The 14,724-nt window shown below is 41.0% G+C and overlaps 1 protein-coding gene across 1 annotated transcript in view; it reads right to left on the bottom strand.

The window, feature by feature from the left end:
• Positions 1-14,498, bottom strand: part of LOC118374542 (cadherin-12-like) — a 190,806-nt gene extending 176,308 nt beyond the window's left edge. The window contains exon 1 of the mRNA XM_035760976.2: positions 14,108-14,498. The gene's annotated coding sequence lies outside the window, so the exon portion shown is untranslated. The remainder of the gene's footprint in view (positions 1-14,107) is intronic.
• Positions 14,499-14,724: the final 226 nt, after the last annotated feature.

Raw genomic sequence — 14,724 nt, 5'->3', positions numbered from 1 at the left:
GTTTTGGATGGGTATGGTTCTCAATCAGGGACAGCTGTCTATCGTTGTCTCTGATTGGGAATCATACTTAGGTAGCCCTTTTTCACTCCTTTTGGTGTGGGTAGTGACTTTTGTTAGTGGCACTATAGCCCTGTAAGTGTCACGGTTGTTTTTCATTTGTTATTTTGTTGGTGACATTTACTAAAATAAAAGGGAAATGTACCGCTCACAACGATGCATTTTGGTCTACTTCTTTTGACGGCCGTGACATATGCGGTGTACAGTTGCAGTTTGTTTTAATGTACAGTTTAACAGTTAACAAATCTAATAGCCTTATGGAAAAACCACATGAGATCCCGTGACAACATGTGAAGCAACATGAGATCATTTGAAACTAGACATGCAACAACATGATCTCGTGAAAATAAACCTAAAAAGTCCTGCTGCATGAAATAGATAGTGCTGCAGACCACCCATACGTAGAATTTCTGCACATTGACTGTAAAAGCTTTAAAACTGCCCAGAATAAATGGCATTGTTATTATATCAATTAAAATTACAGTGCAACAACATGATCTCAGAAAATTTACAACATTTACATTTAAGTCATTTGCATGAAATAGATAATGCTGCAGACTTTTGTGCAATAATACATTTCTGCACATTGGAAAAGCTTAAAACTGCCCAGAATTTTAAGGGGGGTGAGAAGGATTACTTTAACATCAATGTAAAATTAAAGCAGTGCTGGGGTTTCAGGTGTCTCCGGAATGGTGGTGATTTTGACTTGCAGTCTCTGGCGTTGAGTGTGTTCCATGTTTTGCAGTGCCACCAGGTCCATTTTTCTGGGCTTGGAATATGTTTCCAAAGTGGTCAAGGCGAGCAGGCAAATGGATTACGCAGTGCCCTTGTTTGGGTGTAGGGCCTCACAGAGCCTGGAACTCACAGGGTACAGTTTGGTACAGCTCCGTAGGTTTAAGCACCATGGTTTTTTATCTGATATTTTGAGCCAGTGGAGAGCACCACAGTGGGGGTGTCATAAGAGAACATAAAACCTAGACGGGCTCGTTCTGGATGAGTTGTTTTTAATGGCACAGGCAGGAGCCCAGCCATTCATTTTTCAGTAATTAGAGGATTTTTTTAAATGCCTGGATTAAAATAATGCTTTGGGGATTTTATGTTGCTGCCAGTGTCCATTCTTTCTGCTTGGAATATGCTTACCCTGTGCGTGATGTTTTGATACCAGGTAATTCTTTCTCTTGGAAAAGGGCTTCAAATCAAAAATAGTTAGGGTACCAAAAAGTCCAGTACACTTCAAAGGTATACATATGAACTCAAGGGTACAGTTTGGTACCAGGTTTAATGGGACATTTTTTTATCTGATATTTTGAATAGAGCACCACAAGTTGGTGTCATAATCACATAAAATGACATACAGTGGAAATGCCACTTTTTCACCATTCATTTTCCATCTAAATCTTTTAAATTACTTAAAATAGGTCTCCTTTTAGGTTGGCTTAAAGGCGTGATGTTTTTCAGGTGTCTCCGGAAGGTGGGCTTCAAATCAATATTTTTGGCACCATTTACTCTCAGATTCGAAAATGCTAATTTGCAACAAAGTACACATGCAAGACTACAAATCCCATCTCTAGCTGACACCTTTGCTAATAGGTATTGTGTCTTTTAAAAATATTCACAAGACAGTTCATAGGATTCACAATTTAAAGAAATGTAGCTAATTTATTCATTACTACATTAAGCTAACATAGTTAATCCAGAGATTATTACCTTTGCCTTTGCCTCGGAGGTCTCGTCCAGATCATCATGGCATTTGTAGTTCTTTATCATTAGCAGCTAATTAGATTTTCATTTGGGTGAGCGGTAAATACAGGTGTATATATTGCTAAAAGTCACCTTGTCCTAGAAAGACTCACGCTAGGGCAAGCCTACATGGAACACAGCCCTTCCCTATGAGAAAATGAATTGTGGAAAAATTATTGGAACCATTTCCCTTTTTGACCACGAGGTTTTATGGATATTATGACACATTCTGTGGTGCTTTATATAAGGTATGATCATCACTGCAGTTTGTAAGATGGAGCCGACAGATATGGCAGCTCTGTTTCTAGCTCCTAAGCAAGAGAGTCGGTACCTCACCAGCATTGCGTGCAGGAATACAACTTTCCCAAATTGGATCCTTTGTTCGTACCCCCAGGGCAATATAACTTATTCCAGAGGCTCCTCCAAAACACAGTCACCGGAGAAGAGGTATTCGGAGTGGACTTCTGGTCCGACTCAAGAGACGTGCACACCATCCAGCACTTCCAAAGTAGATTACTCACAAATGTGAGTAATATACATCAAGGATTTTAACATACTCAGTTTCACGGAAACATGGCTCTCTCGGGATATACTGTCCCTGTCCATGCAGCCAGTTGGGTTTTCAGTGCAGACAGGAATAAAGAACTCTCCGGGAAGAAGAAAGGTGGGGGTGTATGTTTGATGTTTAACTACTCATGGTGTTATTGTGATAACATACAGAAGCTCAAGTCCTAACGTTCACCCTACCTGGAATACCTCATAATCAAATGCCGAACTTCGTAAACTTTGTAAACGCTACTGAAGTTCTACCAACACATTGACTGTAGTACTCACTCAGGAAAAACATTGGTCCACTGCTACTCAACTTTTCGAAATGCCTACAAGGCCGTCCCCCGACCTCCCTTCGGCAAATCTGATCACGACTCAATTTTGCTCCTCCCTTCCTATCGGCAAAAACTCAAACAGGAAGTACCCGTACTAAGGTCTATTCAATGCTGGTCTGACCAATCGGAATCCATGCTTCAAGATTGTTTTGATCACGCGGAATGGGATATGTTCCACGTAGCCTCTGAGAACAACAAAGACAAATACACGGATACAGTGACTGAGTTCATCAGAAAGTGTACAGGATATATCGTACCCACTGTGACTATTTAAACCTACCCAAACTAGGACTCTGGGTTCTCCTTCTCCATGGCCGACGTGAGTAAGACATTTACGAATGTTAAACCTTGCAAGGCGCCGGCCCAGACGGCATCCCGAGCCGAGTCCTCAGAGCATGCGCAGACCAGCTGGCTGGTGTGTTTATGGACATATTCAATCTCTCACTTTCCCAGTCTGCTGCCCCCACTTGCTTCAAGATGACCACAATTGTTCCTGCATTCAAGAAAGCAAAGGGGAATTCACTAAATGACTAATGCCCCGTAGCACTCACTTCTGTCACCATGAGGTGCTTTGAGAGGTTAGTTGAGGAACATATCATATCACCTCTACCTTACCTGACACCCTAGACCCACTTCAATTTGCTTACCGCCCCAATAGATCCACAGATGATGTAATCCCCATCGCACTGCACACTGCCGTATCCCATCAGGACAAGAATACCTGTGTAAGAATGCTGTTTATTGACTATAGCTCAGCATTCAACACCATAGTATCATACAAGCTCGTCATTAAGCTCGGGGCCCTGGATCTGAACCCCGCCATGGACTTCCTAACGGCCACCTCCAGGTGGTGAAGGTAGGAAACAACACCTCCACTTTGCTGATCCTCGACACAGAGGACCCACAAGGGTGAGTGCTCACCCCCCTTCTGTACTCCTTGTTCACCCAGGACTGTGTTGACACCCACGCCTCCAACTCAAATATCAAGTTTTGTGCAAATTCCAGTAACTTAATGGGAACTTTTTGCCAGATATCCTCTTACCTAATTTAAATAACTACCACATTGTATCCAACATCGGAGAAGGCGTGTTTGTAGAGGGGTGTGGATTATATAGCTATATAGATTGGTGACACAATTGGACTGTAGGGTGTCAGCAAATTAGAGGTTGACCGATTATGATTTTTAAACACTGATATTGATACCGATAATTGGAGGACCAAAAAAGCCGATACCAATTAATCGGACGATTTAAAAAAAACAACATTTATTTGTAATAATGACAATTACAACAATATTGAATGAACACTTATTTTAACTTAATATAATACATCAATAAAAGCAATTTAGCCTCAAGTAAATAATGAAACATGTTCAATTTGTTTTAAATAATGAAAAAACAAAGTGTTGGAGAAGAAATTAAAAGTACAATATGTGCTATGTAAGAAAGCTAACGTTTCAGTTGCATGCTCAGAACATGAGAACATAGGAAAGCTGGTGGTTCCTGTTAACATAAGTCTTCAATATTCCCAGGTAAGAAGTTTTAGGTTGTAGTTATTATAGGAATTATAGGACTATTTCCCTCTATACCATTTGTATTTCATTAACCTTTTGTGACTAGGTGGCAGTATTTTCATTTTTGGAAAAATAACGTTCCCGTAATAAACGGGATATTTTTTCAGGACAAGATGCTAGAATATGCATATAATTGACAGCTTAGGATAGAAAACACTCTAAAGTTTCCAAAACTGTAAAAATATTGTCTGTGAGTGATAACATAACTGATGTTGCAGGCGAAAGCCTGAGAAAAATCCAATCTGGAAGTGCCCCATTTTTTGAAAGCTCTGCTTTCCAATGCGTCCCTATTGAGCAGTGAATGGGCTATCAACCAGATTACTTTTTCTCCATATTCCCCAAGGTGTCTACAGCATTGTGACTTAGTTTTACGCATTTATGTTGAAGAATACCCGTAAGCGGCTACATTGCGCATGTGGTCACCTGATGATCCTAGAGTGATTCTCGTGTAAAATACAGAGGTAGCCATTATTCCAATCGGTCCTACTGAAAAACCAATTGTCCTGGTGGATATATTATGGAATAGATATTTGAAAAACACATTGAGAATTGGTTATAAACAACGTTTGCCATGTTTCTGTCGATATTATGGAGCTAATTTGGAATATTTTTCGGTGTTTTTGTGACTGCAATTTCCCGGCGATATCTCAGCCAAACGTGAAGAACAAACAGAGCTATTTCGCTTACAAAAATAATCTTTTTGGAAAAAAGGAACATTGGCTATCTAACAGGGAGTCTCGTGAGTGAAAACATCCGAAGCTCATCAAAGGTAAACTATTTAATTTGATTGCTTGTCTGATTTCCGTGACCAATTTACCTGCTGCTAGCTGGACAAAATGCTATGCTAGGCTATCGATAAACTTACACAGGTGCTTGTTTAGCTTTGGCTGTAAAGCCTATTTTGAAAATCTGAGATGACAGGGTAATTAACAAAAGGCTAAGCTGTGTCTCAATATATTTCACTTGTGATTGTCATGAATAGGAATATTTTCTAGGAATATTTATGTCCATTGCATTATGCTAATTAGTGTCAGTCGATGATTACGCTCCCTCATGCGGGATGGGGAGTCACTAGAGGTTCCTTTGTCTATTGGATATTCTTATAGGCACTTTAGTATTGCCAGTGTAATAGTATAGCTTCCATCCCTCTCCTCGCTCCTCCCTGGGCTCGAACCAGAAACACAACGACAACAGCCACCATCGAAGCAGCGTTACCCTTGCAGAGCAAGGGGAACTTCTACTAGAAGGCTCAGAGCGAGTGACGTTTGAAAAGCTATTAGCGCGCGCTAACTAGCTAGCCATTTCACTTCGGTTACACCAGCCTTATCTCGGGAGTTGATAGGCTTGAAGTCATAAACAGCGCAATGCTTGACGCACAACGAAGAGCTGCTGGCAAAATGCACGAAAGTGCTGTTGGAATGAATGTTTACACGCCTGCTTCTGCCTACCACTGCTCAGTCAGATAGTTAGATACTTGTATGGTTGTATGCTCAGTCAGATTATATGCAACGCAGGACACGCTATATAATATCTAGTAATATCATCAACCATGTGTAGTTAACTAATGATTATGATTGATTGTTTTTAATAAGATAAGTTTAATGCTAGCTAGCAACTTACCTTGGCTTACTGCATTTGTGTAACAAGCAGTCAGTGTCCTTGTGGAGTGCAACGAGAGGCAGGTCGTTATTGCATTGGACTAGTTAACTATAAGGTTGCAAGATTGGATCCCCCGAGCTGACAATGTGAAAATCTGTCGTTCTGCCCCTGAACGAGGCAGTTAAACTACCGTTCCTAGCCCGTCATTGAAAATAAGAATGTGTTCTTATCTGACTTGCCTAGTTAAATAAAGGTATATAAAAAATGTAATAAATAAAAAAATTGGCAAATCGGCGCCCAAAAATACAGATTTCTGATTGTTATGAAAACTTGAAATCGGCCCTAATTAATCGGTCGACCTCTACAGCAAATATGTGATTCACCACCTGGAATTCCGTCTTATGTAGCTAAATATGAAAATGTTATTTTTTTACATTGGATAAAAGTATAGACTCAATAGCTACAAAATGGTATATCATATGTAACAGTATAACTTTTACGTCCGTCCCCTCGCCCATACCCGGGCGCGAACCAGGGACCTTCTGCACACAACGACAACAGTCACCCTCGAAGCATCGTTACCCATCGCTCCACAAAAGCCGCGGCCCTTGCAGAGCAAGGGGAACTACTACTTCAAGGTCTCAGAGCAAGTGACGTAACCGATTGAAACGCTATTTAGCGCACACCGCTAACTAAGCTAGCCGTTTCACATCCGTTACACTTACAAGCATTTTTGAGGAACAATGGAAAATTAATTATGTTTTGGTAGTTGATACACTTGTAAACTCACTTTTGAGAAAAGGGCCTTTGAATATTTTGGTACCTACTGGAGAGCTCTCCTATGTCTACATTCATTCAGCATTGTTCACGCCCTCTTTTAAGCCAGCCTCACCCATCTCTTTAAGGATCACAATGAGGTCATGTGCTAAACAGTGATTAGTGTGGTGAAGATTAAGACAAAGTGGTAGTAGCCTACAATAAGGAAATTCCAAAATACAAATTCCATGTAAACAGATACTGTCAAGATAAAACTATTTATGAATATTAGATGACGCTTACCCAGACACACTTGTCTAAATTCATGGGTCATGTGAAAGAAATGCTATATCCTCCCCGCCACATCCAGTGGTGGAAAAAGTACTAAATTGTCATTCTTGAGTAAAAGTATAAATAAATAAATGTCCATTGCCTCCTTTGTCGCAAAACTCACTGATCTCAAAAAGATAAGTTTGTCTTGCTGGGTCCAGTCCAGGTGGTGCTTGTACAGGCACACCATCTCTAAGGGAGGAAGGATGTCAGCGTTGCGCAGCAGCTGAAACCTGGTCCCGACAGTCTGAACGCTCTGTGGCGACAACACCAAGCTCCAGAGCATCGAAGCTGTAAAACAGGGAATAAAAAACATTTTTTGAAGACATTACAACCCTAAACAACAGAAATTCACCTCCCAAGTTTAGATAAGAAAAATAACCTCATGCAATGCAATGAAAATGATCTTCACCTGAAGTGCTGGTACTGCTTGATCTGTGGCAGCGGCCTGAAGTACGGAGTCAGGTGTTGTTGCCAGCCATACCTTCCTCCAGTCCAACCAGCTGTGGGATGTTGACCCCTGTCACAGTGATGTCATTCACAACACCAGCAATCTCAGACAAAGTGTCCACTCTGGTCTTTCTGAAGCGCTGCTTGATGAGGCCAGAGCACAAACTTGTTCTTGTTATGACTACCGCAGTTATCAAAATTCAGGTCCACAAGTGTTTCCCCACCTCCGTAGTTGGTGGAGAAATGCGTGTAGTTGATGACAGCGCTGCTGCCTTTGTTTGCTTGGGCCACCTCTCCTTTTGATAGGGGGCATTAGACCATTCTCCTTGTATGACTGGTGGAGGAGAGTCAGGCGTGTTCTACTGATGCTGAAAAACAACAAATAACTACAATCCCAATCCATAGAGTAACGTTACTCACAATACAAACCGATTGTCATAGCTACAGTTAACCAAATAAGTTAGGTTCAACATTAACGTTAGCTGGCTAACTTACAGCAAGACTTAACTTGCAATGAAAACTACAACTTTGACAAAATTAGTAACATATAATATCTGAAACTATAGCTAGATTCTTACCCGTATACATGAATGAAAGATTCACGGCAGACTGCAACCCCTTTCATCAAATAAGACGTCCTTTGTTGTTTCCGTTTAGTTTGCACAGCTTGTTTGGCCAGTTGTGTTCCAATGATTTCAAAACTCGGTACAATTCTTCTGTGACAACAAAACTGTTGATCTCCGTTTCTTCCCCATCACCGTCATCAGAAGACTCTACAATGTTTTCTTCAATGAAAATGTTTTTACCTATAAATCAGGGATTTGCTCATCGTTTGATTTATTTTCAGAGTCAGAGAGAGTCAGCATGGCACGATCATCCTCCAGAAAGTAGTCCATCACAACTTTTTCCCACTGACCTTTGTCGATAGTGCCTGATAAATTCAGGTCAGCAATGTTATTGAGAGCAGTAGCAACATATTTGCAGTTCTCCGTGGCTAACGTTATATCTTTAGAAAAAACTGCAGTAGAAAGGATTATCTACGCATAATGAGCAGCTCATTTTATAGGCACAAGATGAAACTCATCTCTCGGCATGTCCAGCCCACTCATTATCCCAGCCAATCATGGTTAGCGGGAAGGTTTCTGACGTTTTCTTTGGCTAGATCAACTAGGTTCTTAATTTAACTTTATTCGTATTTACAGTTGGCATAATCATTTTTTATTACGGCACATGAAAGTTCACATGTTCGAGGAGGCATTTCTGCCAAAAAAACGAATTTTGATAAAAAAATATATGTTTTACGTTCAAACGGCTCTCCTGTGACTTGCAACATATACCTTGTTTCCTGAATTGTGTCACATATATTTAAAAGTTTACACTATTTGTCTATGGCAAATATACGTACATTTCTACTCTTTCATCTGTATCTGGTGTTCGCTTGTTACTGGCTAGCTACGTCTTCAGCCAGCATGGAACAAAAGGGTCATAAAAAAAAATCACGAAAGGCCTGATAGAAACATCAATTTGACGGTATTCTTTCCAAATGTCTACATAACCAAATATGCTAGACAAGGTGGGATATTTTTGTGTCTGTAAAATTAATTATGTGAGAAATGGCAGTGTGAACTTTTATGAGCAAATATTGATATGATAACCATCATATTGAAGTAAACGCGATGACATGTTGTGTGGTCCTCCCACTACGCCTCTGGAAAGGATACAGTTTCTTAGGCTCCAGATGAAACACATTATGATGAACTTCACAGGATGGTGAAAGTGCAAGGTGATGAGCTTGATGCTTTTCCAATAAATATAGAGGGTCTTGTTATTCTGGTGAAATGATGATCGAGGCTTGGGTTTCGCTTGGCAAATAAAAATGATCTTACTCTTTTGTCCATAATAATCTCATCATGTAGGCTATACCCGCACTGTATCTACCAGCTGTTGGCTGGATCACACAAACCAATACCGGAGTCGGCACTTTCGCTTTGTAACACATCATTGTTTTGTGTGACAGAATCATTGAGATGAGAATGCAATGGACACCCATTTAACTCACATATTTTGATTTTAACAGTGGAAGTTATTTTTTTTATGTGTTTCCTCAAGCACAGACTTTTATCTGCAACAAGTCAATTTGATGGCAACAAACCTCTTGTGGAAAAAAAACAATTTTATTGATGCAGATTTTAGAATATTTGCATTCAAATCTGTCACCAGTTGAATGGAAACCTAGCTAATGATGTAATTTCAATGTTGTTTGAGTTGCTTTGTGAATCATCAAATTATCTTGAGATTATTTTACTACAACACTGCATCCATGTTTCTCGACATAGGCGTTTCAAAGAGCTGTCAGTTAAGTGAGCTCATTAATATGAAATATGAAATTTCATATGTGAAACATGTTCTTGGAATGGCTCCCGAGGGGCACAACGGTCTAAGACACTGTTTCTCAGTGCAAGAGGTGTCACTACAGTCCCTAATTTGATTCCAGGCTGTATGACATCCTGCTGTGATTGGGAGTCCCATAGGGCGGTGCACAATTGGCCCAGCGTCGTCCGGGTTTGGCCGGGGTAGGCCGCCATTGTAAATAAGAATTGAACTTGCCTAGTTAAATAAAAGTTACATTTTAAAAAATGCATTGCATGTGACATTTCACATGTGAAACATGTGTTTTTGGAACACTTTTCACACTTCCTTCCTATCCGTTGCCGGATAGGAAGGAAACTGTTCAGGGATTGAAGATGGATCAACAACATTTTAGTTACTCCACAATACTAACCTAAGTGACAGAGTGAAAAAAGGAAGCCTGTAAAGAATAAAACAATTCCAAAACATGCATCCTGTTTGCAACAATGCACTAAAGTAATTCTGTAAACCCTGGACCCAGAGCTCTCTTTTGAAGAACATATCAAGACCATTTCAAGGACAGCTTTTTTCCATCTACGTAACATTGCAAAAATCAGAAACTTTCTGTCCAAAAATGATGCAGAAAAATTAATCCATGCTTTTGTCACTTCTAGGTTAGACTACTGCAATGCTTTACTTTCCGGCTACCCAGAAAAAGCACTAAATAAACTTCAGTTGGTGCTAAATACGGCTGCTAGAATCCTGACTAGAACAAAAAAAATTGATCATATTACTTCAGTGCTAGCCTCTCTACACTGGCTTACTGTCAAAGCAAGGGCTGATTTCAAGGTTTTACTGCTAACCTACAAAGCATTACATGGGCTTGCTCCTACCTTTCTCTCTGATTTGGTCCTGTCGTACATACCTACACGTACGCTACGGTCACAAGACGCAGGCCTCCTAATTGCCCCTAGAATTTCTAAGCAAACAGCTGGAGGCAGGGCTTTCTCCTATAGAGCTCCATTTTTATGGAACGGTCTGCCTACCCATGTCAGAGACGCAAACTCGGTCTCAACCTTTAAGTCTTTACTGAAGACTCATCTCTTCAGTGGGTCATATGATTGAGTGCAGTCTGGCCCAGGAGTGGGAAGGTGAACGGAAAGGCTCTGGAGCAACGAACCGCCCTTGCTGTCTCTGCCTGGCCGGTTCCCCTCTTTCTTTTTGAATCACTGGCTTACTGGGCCTCTCTCATGCCGTCTCTTGAAGGGGTGCGTCACCTGAGTGGGTTGATTCGCTGATGTGGTCATCCTGTCTGAGTTGGCGCCCCCCCTTGGGTTGTGCCATGGCGGAGATCTTTGTGGCCTATACTCACAAAGAGTATCCCTCTAGTGGTGTGAGGGCTGTGCTTTGGCAAAGTGGGTGGGGTTATGTCCTTCCTGTTTGGTCCTGTCCGGGGGTGTCCTCGGATGGGGCCACAGTGTCTCCTGACCCCTCCTGTCTCAGCCTCCAGTATTTATGCTACAGTAGTTTATGTGTCGGGGGGCTAGGGTAAGTTTGTTATATCTGGAGTACTTCTCCTGTCCTATTCGGTGTCCTGTGTGAATCTAAGTATGCATTCTCTAATTCTCTCTTTCTTTCTCTCTCTCGGAGGACCTGAGCCCTAGGACCATGCCTCTTGGACTACCTGACATGATGACTCCTTGCTGTCCCCAGTCCACCTGGCCGTGCTGCTGCTCCAGTTTCAACTGACCTGAGCCCTAGGACCATGCCCCAGGACTACCTGACATGATGACTCCTTGCTGTCCCCAGTCCATCTGACCGTGCTGCTGCTCCAGTTTCAACTGTTCTGCCTTATTGTTATACGACCATGCTGGTCATTTATGAACATTTGAACATCTTGGCCATGTTCTGTTATAATCTCCACCCGGCACAGCCAGAAGAGGACTGGCCACCCCACATAGCCTGGTTCCTCTCTTGGTTTCTTCCAAGGTTTTGGCCTTTCTAGGGAGTTTTTCCTAGCCACCGTGCTTCTACACCAGCATTGCTTGCTGTTTGGGGTTTTAGGCTGGGTTTCTGTACAGCACTTTGAGATATCAGCTGATGTACGAAGGGCTATATAAATACATTTGATTTGATTTGTAAAAAATGTGACAAAGTAATTAACTTTAACTGAATTCAATGTGTTATGTTTGGGGCAAATCCAATTCAACACATTCCCCATATTTCAAGCAGAGTGTGGGCTGCATCATGTCATGGGTATGCTTGTAATCGTTAGGGACTGGAGAGATTTTTTTAGGTTAAAAAGAAACGGAATGGAGCTAAGCACTGGGAAAACCTGGTTCAGTTTGCTTTCCCCCAGACACTGGGAGATGAATTTACCTTTCAGCAGGACAATAACTTAAAACAGGGTCCAACTACACTGGAGTTGCTCATCAAAAAAGACAGTGAATTTTCCTGAGAGGCTGAGTCACACTTTTGGCTTAAATTTTATTGAAAATATTTGTCAAGACTTGAAAATGGTTGTCTAGCAATGATCATCAACCAATTTGACAGTGCTTGAAGAATTTAGAAAAAAAGAATGTGCAAATATTGTACAGTCCAGGTGTGCAAAGCTCTCAGAGACATACCCAGAAAGACCAAAGGTGATTCTAACATGTATTGACTCAGGGGTGTGAGTACAGGGGTGTGAGTACATACGTAAATTAGATATTTCTGTATTTCATAAAAGCAAAATAAAAAGCAAAAAAAAAACAACATGTTTTCACTTTGTCATTAAAGGGTATTGTTTGTAGATTGTTGAGAAATTATTTTTATTTTTATTCAGGCTCTAACAGAACAAAGTGTGAAATAAGTTAAGGGGTATGAATACTTTCTGAAGGCACGCACTATATCTCCCCACATGTAAACCCTACGGGTATGGGTGGTGTAGCAGTGTAGCTCTTTAATATGTTGTCCTCATCTCACCTTCTACAGATCACCAGAGTAAGCATCTGCTACTGTAGAATGAACAGGGACAGGGTGCATCTGTGAGCCCATATTCCAAATGCAGCATATCAGATAGTGTGTGTTGCAAGGCTCGAATCAAATTAAAATAATTAATTTAGCTAAACTAAAATCCCAATTCAATAATCGAAAAAAGGACATTTATTTAAAATGACTTCTCAATAAATTGAAAAGTAGAAGGTATTTATTTAAAAAATGTGACAATTTTTGAACTTTATTTCAAATTGCTTCCTCACTTCCTTCAATACGAATTGTGTTTCCTTTTTCATATCCACTCAGTTTGTTTGTACTAATCTCCATGGATACCACAATAAATACTTTAATCCATTTATAAATGTACATATGTAAACATGGGCTATAATATGCATGACAGCACGTCATACCTGTGTGAGCATTCCAAAGCAGGCTGTGTTGTGTTTTGATTGAAAAGTGCAAATTAAAAATTCACACCTTTGTTTACTGTTAATATTGCAGTTATTTGTACAATCGAAGCGATTAGAAGTTATTGGGACACAGATTTTCTGTAAAGGGAATACAAAATACAGTGCAATTTGTTGTTTTCATCTCATTACAAGAACAGCGTTGTGAAGCTGAACCACATGCAATCCCCCCAAAATTGGCATTTGCTTTTTGGTATCCCTCAAGTCAGTGTTGAAATCAGCACCTTGAAGTTGCCCAAACCACTTGACAGGCTATGGTTTGATAACCAATGTTTGAACACTTTCCGACACCAAGTTGAAAGGCAATATTTCCTTTTAAATGCAAATGAACCGAAATGGCTCACTATGACTTATAAAACGGGGGCATAACACAGTCCCAGTGAGTGGTGTTTCGTTGCCTGTGTTGTAAATCTGCATTCACTGACACCTCCTGTGTCATCTATAAATGAATCAATAGGTTTGCCTTGACCCAAAGACCATACAGACATGCCTGAAAGACATTGTTCAATATGACTGACCCTGCACTCCGAACAGAACAGAGCACAACACAAGCCTCCTGTCTCCACCAAACTCTTTCTGATAAAACTGTTTCAAGGACACCCGCTGGTTCTGCTTCCACCATATGTACTTCTAAATAACATGTGGGGATAACATGTAATAATGTATTGATTTGGCTGGAGGGGGAATAAAACGCAAGTCAAACATGTATAGCTTCAAAAAATCTTTGACATCAAGGAGGCTTTGAAAGCCATTTACAGCAGCTGCAGCAGCGGGGTGACAGAAATGACCATGAGTTTCTGGCATTATAACTCAGTTTGTTCATTATTGACTTGGAGGGGGAATATACACAATATCAACCTAGCCTACATAAAAAAAACATATTTAAAAAACACTCCAACTAAGAGGTAAGTAAACAGCACACATACCTTGATTGATTCACACTGTTTCAAAGTCAGCTTAATCCAAGCAGTCAAACTATCCTCCAAGCTTATTTTCCCTGTGTAGAATACAAGACACGCTTCTTCTCTCTTCTCCTTTTTTTGCCTCCTCTCTATGATTCCCTCTTTTATCATTTACCTCTACCTCTGTCTTTGGTATCTTTCTTTCATGATCATTTTCTGTGCAAAGCCTATTGCCCACGCCAGACTTGATGCCGGAGTGTGTGCCGCTAGAGGTACAAAAACAGGGAGAGAGAATGTAAGAGTCTCCCTGTGGTTTTAAAATGACGAGTGAGAGAGAAAGTGTGGCAGAGCAGTGTGAAAGAGAGCAAGCTTGTGTGAGTGTATGAGAGCGAGCGGGAGAGAGAATGAGCGAGGGTTTGTGAGCACTGACTGGCTCACTGACTGGCTCAGTGGCGAAGGGCTTGCGTTTACGCTGGGAGCTGGGGCAGCCGTGATTGGTGTGAGGCAGCCCCCTGTCAGGTCCCCAGAGCACTGGGATCTTCATCAAGCAGATTATAGGGATCTGGAGAGCCCTCTCTTCTGCATAGAGAGTGGCAGTGATGTGTACTGTGGTCACTAGGGGATATTCTAATCAGAGAGAC

The sequence above is a fragment of the Oncorhynchus keta genome, chromosome 4 (genome assembly GCF_023373465.1).
Source record: "Oncorhynchus keta strain PuntledgeMale-10-30-2019 chromosome 4, Oket_V2, whole genome shotgun sequence".
Classification (NCBI taxonomy): Eukaryota; Metazoa; Chordata; class Actinopteri; order Salmoniformes; family Salmonidae; genus Oncorhynchus; species Oncorhynchus keta.
This window is presented reverse-complemented; position numbering and strand designations above follow the sequence as displayed.